This window comes from Prionailurus viverrinus, unplaced genomic scaffold (assembly GCF_022837055.1).
Source record: "Prionailurus viverrinus isolate Anna unplaced genomic scaffold, UM_Priviv_1.0 scaffold_179, whole genome shotgun sequence".
In the NCBI taxonomy this organism is placed as follows: Eukaryota; Metazoa; Chordata; class Mammalia; order Carnivora; family Felidae; genus Prionailurus; species Prionailurus viverrinus.
The window spans coordinates 8,395-16,214 of NW_025927569.1; the positions used below are offsets into that span (position 1 = coordinate 8,395).

General features: G+C 52.5%; 1 long non-coding RNA gene and 1 other non-coding gene across 2 annotated transcripts; one reads left to right on the forward strand and one right to left on the reverse strand.

The window, feature by feature from the left end:
* Positions 1-1,782: 1,782 nt before the first annotated feature.
* On the reverse strand, positions 1,783-2,911 carry LOC125158218 (uncharacterized). The gene is made up of 2 exons (XR_007149275.1): positions 2,415-2,911; positions 1,783-1,942 (listed from the first exon to the last, which is right to left on the reverse strand). It is a non-coding gene; the product is annotated as an uncharacterized LOC125158218 (long non-coding RNA).
* A 2,747-nt stretch (positions 2,912-5,658) lies between these two features.
* Positions 5,659-5,822, forward strand: LOC125158219 (U1 spliceosomal RNA). Its single transcript, XR_007149276.1, has one exon. It is a non-coding gene; the product is annotated as a U1 spliceosomal RNA (small nuclear RNA).
* Positions 5,823-7,820: the final 1,998 nt, after the last annotated feature.

Consider the following 7,820-nt stretch of genomic DNA (forward strand, 5'->3'; position numbering starts at 1 on the left):
TTAAGAGTTCCTTTTAAAAAAGAATTATTTATTTTGAGAGAGAGAGAGAGAGAGAGCGCACCTGCAAGTGGGGGGGGGGGTTGGGGAAAAATAGAGGGAGAGAGGGAAGTCAAAGCCGACTCAAGTTGTCAGCGCAGAGCCTGTTGTGGGGCTCTATGAAGAAACCATGACATCATGACCTGAGCCATATCAAGACTTGGACACTTAACCTACTGAGTCACTCAGATACCCCCAGATTTTTATCTCTTAAAGATACAGAGGGTATTTTCTATGTTTTCCATTATCTATTTAACATTTTCAACTGATGGAATATGATCACTTAAAACACATTTGTAAGGATTATTTATTTTTGAGAGACAGAGAGAGAGAGAGAGAGAGAGAGAAAGAGAGAGAGAGAACATGCACGCACAGGAGGGGGGCAGATAGAGAGGGAGACACAGGATCCAAAGCAGGCTCCCAGCTCTGAGCTGTCAGCACAGAGCCTGTCATCAGGCTTGAACTCACAGACCTCCAGATCATGACCTGAGTAGAAGTCAGAAACCCAACTGAGTGAGCTTCAGCTTCCCAGGCACACCTACGATTAGAATACATGTGTTCATGTCCTTCTCTGGTGGTTGTCACATCTGGGTCAGCTCGGGGCTCTGTTCAAAGGATTGATCTCTCTCCTCATGAGCAATTCTTTCCCCTTTGTGAGAACCGGGCCCTATTGCCTCTAATCTTCTCACAGGATTGCCCCCGACTTGCTGGAGATGGCTCCCAGGGAGGCACAGAGCAGGACTGTGCTGCACCCTTTGGGCGCCCAGGAATGTTCGCCCTAGTTGGCTTTCCGCAGCTCTGTCCTCCCTTCTACACTGTCCTGTGGACTCTCAGCTCCGTGTCCTCGACCCCACGAGGTCCACTGGGCTCCTCTTCAGTCTCCTCTCCCGGTTCCTTGCTTGGAAAGTCTCTCGGGGCAGCACACTGGAGCCACGGTAGGGCTCGGCTCGCCTGTGTGTTTCCAAGTGTCCGGGATCGTCATCCTCAAACCCTGATGCCCAGGATCTCGGAAATCCTAATTCCCTGTCCTTGTGTGGTTTGTAGTTGCTTTCTGGTTTCGGGCAGGAGAAGAAATCCAGTTCCTGTGGGTCTGTATTGGTGTGGCTCCTAGAGTTTAGAATCAATGTTGGAAAATGATTCTGAATACAGACTTTTACGAATACAGAAAATAGCCACAGTTAGGGTGAAACACTGGAAGAATGAAACCCTCAACGTTTGTACTTAAAAAGCACTGCACCAGTGGTAAGGGCATCAGTCCGGCCAGCATGGGCTGGGCGTCCGTCTACACTGCAGCACCCGAGTGCTTTGAATCCACGTGGCGAAAGTGGTGGCTTCCCACGTGCAATGTCCCGCTTAGCCTGGCGCCTCCTATTTCCGTTTATGGCCTCCAAAGCGTGGCGATGACCGCGGCCTAGTTACGCTTGCCCCTTTGAACTAAGTCCTCTCTGGGGACCTGGGACTCGTGGCCAGACCAAGCCCATTGAGAGTCCTCTATAAGATAACCCAGTGATCATACTTAAGTGGCACCTGAGAGGCCCCCAGTTGTGTGAAAGCCTCGTCTGTGTCTTCGCAGTGCTTTAGAACGCATGTCTGTGTGTATAAATGTATCATAGATATTTCTATCTGTCGCTATAGCGATATGTTTTGGGCAACATAACTGGTGGAAGAGTCTGTTAGAGGAAATGAAACACAGTCTTTTCGGTGGCTATGAAAGTAAAACGTGTATAAAGAAATCAAACATTTTTCTTCAGCTGCTTTATTTCCGATCTGGGCACCGTCTCTAGGCTGAGTGTGAGAGAGGAGCAAAGTCACACTGTCCCTAAGAAGGTCACGGTCCAGTGTTTAAAGTCTTCGGAGTAAAGGAAAAAGTTTGGGCTTCTTTGATCATTGTGTAAGAATCCCCAATCTAAAAGTAAAAGAGAGTGGTTCTTAGGTTGGGAAAGCCTTAGAGTCGGCAATGGAGGTCACAGAAACTACCACCGGGGCTCTAACCCCAAGAGATGTAGTTGGTGTGAGGCCCCAGAATCTGCATTTCTTACATCAAACCCAGGTGATTCTGATGCAAGTGGGCTGCAGACCAATTCCAACATATTGCTCTCTAACACTGACCCAAAGGTATGAATGAAGTTGGTTTCCTTTAAGGGAGCATCTTTAACTGCAAAGCGTGGAAGTCCTTCCACAAATGTGGCACCGAGATCTGCAACTAACCCTCAGCAAGTGTCTTAGTCACGTCCTTCCAGGACCTAACACAAAGCTATCGCTCCACAATGATTTCCTAGAAAGAGTTCAACAACGCAGACAGCAGCAACCACAAAACCCTCAAACACCATCCTCCCCACCACCTCCAGTAACAAATAGATCCATCCAAAGACTCACACCTGAGGCAGACACGGGTCCTACTTTCATGGTAGACGGAGTGACCCCACGTGTGCTGTCACACTTGGTTGTTTAAGTCTTCCCATGAGTGCCTTTGGCTGTCAACAGAGCAACTCGCTGGCCCAATCCGCAGAACGGATGACGAGTCTGTAAACAAGTAGGACACAGAAGCCCAGAGCGAGGCCGTGCTGCCCCGTGATTATTCCAGGATCCGGACAATTCCTCCCCCATCCCTGTGCTGCCGGGCCTGCTCGCAGAATCAGTACTCATGAGAACTCGGTGCTTCCACAAAGTTCGTTTTATGTCCGTGACACTTACGAAAGCAACAGCCTATGACACCCTATAAAGCTCAGGTCTGCTCGCGATCCAGTCACAGATCACTTTTGGGGGAAAGCCGTAAACGCCATGCTTGCATGTTCGCTCTCTGTGACATGCTGAAAAGTAGCTCTGTGCCTGAAGAGAACGTGCGCGACAGAAACGTAGCTGTGAGAGGAGGGGGTTCTCCCGTATTTTTCCTTTTGTAGGTTATGTCCTTGCCCTCCTTGGGAAAGGAGCACAGCCCACTCTTGAAAAGTGAACAGTCAATCTGTGTGACCACCAGTGGCTTCCACTTTGCATAAGAACGTGCTGAGCCTGTGTGCAGGGAACAGACTTTGAATGTTACAGAAAAGAAGGGAAAGAAAAAAGATGGCGGGTGATGAGGTGAAGAAAGGCAAGAGAAATGGAGATGCAATTCAATGTCCTTACACCTTGCAGCCCACTGGTCAATAGCTGACACAGGACCTCCTCAAGGAACTCACAACTGCCTTAATGTTAACGCTCTGCTGGACGCAAAAACCAACCTCGGCTTGAGGCTAACCAGACCTCCAGGGTCCTGTAAGCCTTCTGGAACGTATGGAACTCCTGTCGGAAACTTCATTGGGCTCTACGCCCCCATCCTCCCCCACCCCCAAATTAAAACTTTATAACCAGTCACACCTCACAATCCCAGTGCAGCTCTTCCTGTCCCCCTGTCCTGTCCTCACGCTTTTTATAAACACCTTTTTGCACCGAGAACGTCTCACAAAGTCTTTGTTTTGTTTTGTTTTTTAGTTTATTTATTTTGAGAGAGATACAGGGAGACAGAGAGAGAAAATCCCCAACAGTCCCCTGCTGCCAGCACAAAGCCTGACTCTGGGCTCAATCTCACAAACCTGTGAGATCAGGACCTGAGCCAAGAACAAGAGTCAGATGCTGAAGCCACAGAGCCACCCAGGTGCCCCGAGAATCCTTTCTGAACCTTTCGCTCCTGGCGCACCTCACATCGGCAGGTCCCTAACCTAACACTTCACCGGGGAAAAGCAGCGCTTGGCCGGACCACCTAAGACTCACGACCTGCAGCATTTATACAGAATTGATTCCATCCCGCAGATCTAACTACCGCTGACGTGATGAGCCAGACGCCTGACATGGGTTGTCTGTCGCCGGGGTACCGACTCACCGCGAACTTAGAGGCTTAAAAGGACACACGTTTGTCACCTGACAGTTCTGTGGGTGAAAAGTCCCAAAAAGGATCTCACCAGACTCAGATGGAGATGTCAACAGGGCCACCGCCCCTTCTGGAGGCTCAGGGAGACTGAGCAATTTAATCCAGGGAAACCAGTCGGGAGGTTTTGGCAAGGGAGCTCCTGTGTCCCACCCGCCCTGGTTTCCTCTGTCTCCATCTTCCGCACCACCAGCTACAGCAGGCAGACATCTCCTCCTCTGCCTCCTCCAGGTTGAAGGCACCCCTGTAATTCCAGGGGGCCGCCCGGATATTCCAGGACGATCTCCCCATCTCAGGGTCCTTGACCTAAGCACCTTCGCAGAGGCCCGTTGGCTGTGTGATGGATCATTTTCACAGGATCCGGGATGAGGCTGGGGACCTCGCAGGCAGGGGGCATCCTTCCGTGGACCACCACACTATTGACTCAGGTGACAACTAATGTCGGACCCCCGCCCACCGCCCCCCCCCCCCAGGTCTCTTCTAATTTCAGCAGTCTAGTAAAAGTCAAGCACACGTCAAGGCCCAAGGGAGACAAAGGCAAATCAGAAACCAGAACGCCAGGGACAGGACCAGGAAATTGCCCCAGGACTAGTCTCTTCCGAGTAGGTGCTGCTTGGCTTTCCAGACCTGGCTTTTCCCCACGGAAGGGGGACTTTGCTGGCAGAAATCTCCTCCAAGGGGAAGCGCGCAGGAGGGGAGGAAGGGACGGCAGAGGCAGAGTGGGGCGCCCGGGACCCCACTAACCCCTGCTGTGACCTCTGGCAGTGGGGGGAGGGTCTAAGTGAGCTCAAGGCAGGTTTCCGTGGACCCGCCCCCGCCTCAACGCGGGGATCCTGGTGCGCCCCCCCGGGAGTCCACCAGGGGGCGCCGCGGCCCCGCCCCGCCCCGCGAACGCACCTGTAAAGCAGCAGGCACGCGGCAGTTCTCAAACGACAGGTGTGGTATCGCGCGCCCCCAGCTGCCAGACGTTCGGTTCCCCCGATCTGGTGTCCAGCCCTGGTGCGGGGGGACTGGCTTGGCGGCTGAGCCCCTCAGGTGGAGCCATCGCACTGTTGTCTCCTTCAAACCGGGCTCTGGGCAGAGACAGAGCGAGAGACAGAGCGAGCGAGGTGTGTGGGCGCTTCTCCGGCTGGGGGACGTCCTCCCTCGTGTTCCTCTCAGGCGGGCGCAGTCGGCCCGGTGCTGCCCGCCGCGTGGGCGCCACGACGGGCGCAGGGGCCGTTGCGGGAGCTGCATGGAGAGGGAAGACGAGCGGGAAGCAAATCAGTGTGGAGGGGAGAAGACGGAGGAGCCCCGCAAGGAGAGGAAGGAGGCGGGGCGGGGAGGGAGGAAGAGGAGAAGCCTCAGCTCTGAGATCCCGGCGGGAGCGGAGCTGGGGGCAGGGAGACGGCGTGCGCGTGGAGCCGGGTGACGCGGGGAGGGGCGGGGAGTGAGGCTGGGCGGGGCGGGGAGTGAGGCGGGGCCGTTGCGCCCTGACCGGGGCGTGGCCTTATGGAAATGAGGCCTCCGTGGGCGCGGTCGAATTCTACCAGGCGGTAGAATTCCCCGGGCTGTGGAAGTGCCCGAGCTGTGGCTCGGCTTGTGTGAGGACGACGTGTGTGGGGTGAGGATGGTTGAGACGGGAGTGGGTGCGGAGGGTTTTGGGGTGCGGGGAGGCCAGTGACCGTGTGTGTAGAGTGTGGTGCGTGTGAGGCTGGGTTGGGGCGGAGGGGGAGGAAGGCATACTTACCTGGCAGGGGAGACACCATGATCAGCAAGGTGGTTTTCCCAGGGCGAGGCTTGCCCATTGCACTGCGGGCGTGCTGACCCCTGCGATTTCCCCACATGTGGGAAACTCGACTGCATAATTTGTGGTAGTGGGGGACTGCGTTCGCGCTCTCCCCTGGTCAGCGGTCTTTCAAAGACAGATGTTTGAGTGCTTCGTTGCTTTGCTTTTTCTTCCTTTTTTTACTTTTAGGTGTCTCTTCACAGCAGAGTGGATTGTTGTTTTGTAGGCAGTTCTTTACTTGTCCTATCTTTGCTGTTGGTCTCCTGTGTGGTTGGTTGTGTCTCACTTTTGGCGGTGGGAGCAATGTCCCTTGGGGGGTTTGAACTGGTCACCCTGATCCTGCTACAAAGGCTTTTTTACGGTTTTTTTTTGCCTTTGTAAAAAAGACCGGAGGGCTCTGACGTCTCACCACACACGTGGCGCCAGGACTGCAAGTGGGAGCTCACCACCTGACCTCAGCTGGGTTATGAGCTGGAGCCCAAGTCAGAGGCTTAACCAACTGAGCCTCCTAGGCGCCCCACGTGTTCGCATTTCTTAGGGATGGCCTCAGTGCTTTCTCTGCAGGAGGGGAGGGAAGTGGGGCTGCAGTGCTCAACCATTGCCTGGCTTCCCCATTTTCTGCCAGCAGGTACAAGGGAGCTCCCAGGAGCCTAAGGCCAGTGCTACTCAGAGGTGTCTTTGGGGAAAAAAAAGAGAAAAAAGAAAATCACTCCGGGGCTGCCTGGGTAGCTGAGTGGCTGAGCGTCCCACTTTGGCCCAGGTCAATGATCTCAGGGTTCCTGAGTTTAAGACCCACCTCCTGCTCTGGGCTGACAGCTCTGAGCCTGGAGCCTGCTTTGCATTACTTGGCTCCCTCTCTGCACTGCGCGCGCTCTCTCTTTCAAAAAATAAATAAGAACCATTAAAAAAAAGAGAAGAAAAACACTCTGGAAGGAGGGGATTATATGGAAAAGACTAAAAGAATCACAGGGGGATTTGGTTGGGTTCCCACAGGGTCCCCATGGGTTGGGGGAAAGGGGACTCTCACACAACAGGAACTCAGGAAACATGCACACAGGGATTGGAGCATATGGAAGGCATTTCACACATCTGTAAACATTTTGCCTCACGTGGAAATCGTGGTATGTGCTTGGCCGTCATAAGGTGCCTGAATCAGGAAATCTGGAGGTACTCTCCCTGAGGAAAGGATGGGGCAACTACCTTTGTCCTTGCAGATCCAGAGCCTTTCTGAGCCCTGAGAGAATCTTACGTGTTGACTGACATTCCAATTCAAGATCAACGCAGAGACCCTACACTTTTAAGTTTGTTGGGTTTCCCGTGTGTGGCCAGAGGTCCCCTGGCGGAGAACAGTTGACACGCGGAGTACAGAAGTAGGCCAAGAAACAGAATATTACCTGGATATACCACATTACTTACCGCCCTCACTAGTCTCACCGAACATGGGAGTGGGCATTTCAATACCTGGTATTCAACGAGGTTTATGGAAAAAAAAAAAAAAAAAAAAAAAAAAAAAGGAAAGTTTGGGTTAATAGTTTAAATTGTTGTGTCCACATTGAATTCCATGGGCAGTGAAGAAAGTTTTCTAGGTTCTGAGTGTGGAAATGAGGGGCTAAAGGATAAAAAACTATTTTACAACTCAATGTAACTTTGGTAACTTAGTATCTTTCACACTTGACACAGTTTTCTTTCATTTTGTCTGATGCCCTGCTCCCGTGAGTAAGTCTAAATGTATCTGTACAAGAAAGCTGCTATCAATACGAAACGTAAAATCCATACCATTGCGTTTGGCCCTGCTTATTCCTAACGGTGTTTTAGGCTGGTTTCTAACTGCTTGTAGCCACGTTATGGCTCACTCTGAAGGCAGCCCATTCTAGCCACAGGCACACTTCTCCTTGGCCCACCTCTAGTCTAGGTTAAGCAGACCGTCTGAGCTGGCTCCCTCACTGGGGGAAGGATGTAGGTCAAGCAGGTAATAAAGGGAAATGGAGAGAGGATGCTTAAACCAGGCATTGTCATGAGTGGGATGGACAATGTGGGAGGACTATGGCAATGCTAAAATAACATGCCTGGCGATATCTCTCTCACTCGCTCGCTCTCTCTCTCTCTCTGTCTCTC